This window comes from Loa loa (genome assembly GCF_000183805.2).
Source record: "Loa loa unplaced genomic scaffold supercont3.432, whole genome shotgun sequence".
Classification (NCBI taxonomy): Eukaryota; Metazoa; Nematoda; class Chromadorea; order Rhabditida; family Onchocercidae; genus Loa; species Loa loa.
The window spans coordinates 1-650 of record NW_018108612.1 but is presented as its reverse complement, the minus strand read 5'-3'; positions in this window follow the sequence as shown (position 1 = coordinate 650).

Here is a 650-nt window from a genome sequence, read left to right as displayed (position 1 = left end):
TCGATTTGTCTTGTGAATGCGCAACAGTAAGGGATATCAACCTTTATCGTGATAAGAGATTGATAAAAATCCGCCAATGTCTGTAGAAGCGAAGAATAAGCAGAAGAAGCCGATAACCCTCGAAGAGGAGAGCAGCAAAAAACCTTTTCCCCGGATTTGGAACTGAGATTATATATGTTAAGAAATGGGAGTGGTTTACATGAAGAATTTAAGTATCGAAAACACACCGGAGATGGTAGAAGCATTATAACAAGATTAAACAGAATGATTGACATGGGAAATTAAGGGTTTAAACATAAAAATGCAAATTGGTTAGGTAAGATAACAACAAAAAATTGTGGGAAACAATTTTAACGAACATAGACATGTTAAGAGTGATTCATAGTATCAATAGCATTAATTTACAATGTGAATGAATTTATTTGAGGTTTCGTTTTCACGACAAATATCAAGAGCTATTCAAGAGATGGTACCGGAAATCTAGTCGTACACAGTAATTCGAAATGCAGATAGGTCGGTTACAAGTGTTGCGAATTTTTATTCGCGAGACTCCAACCATACAAACATATAATCAAAAAAAATTTCCTATTGTAAATCATCTAACCAATTTATATTGTTTAAAATAATCTCCCAAATGTTTCTTTGTTACC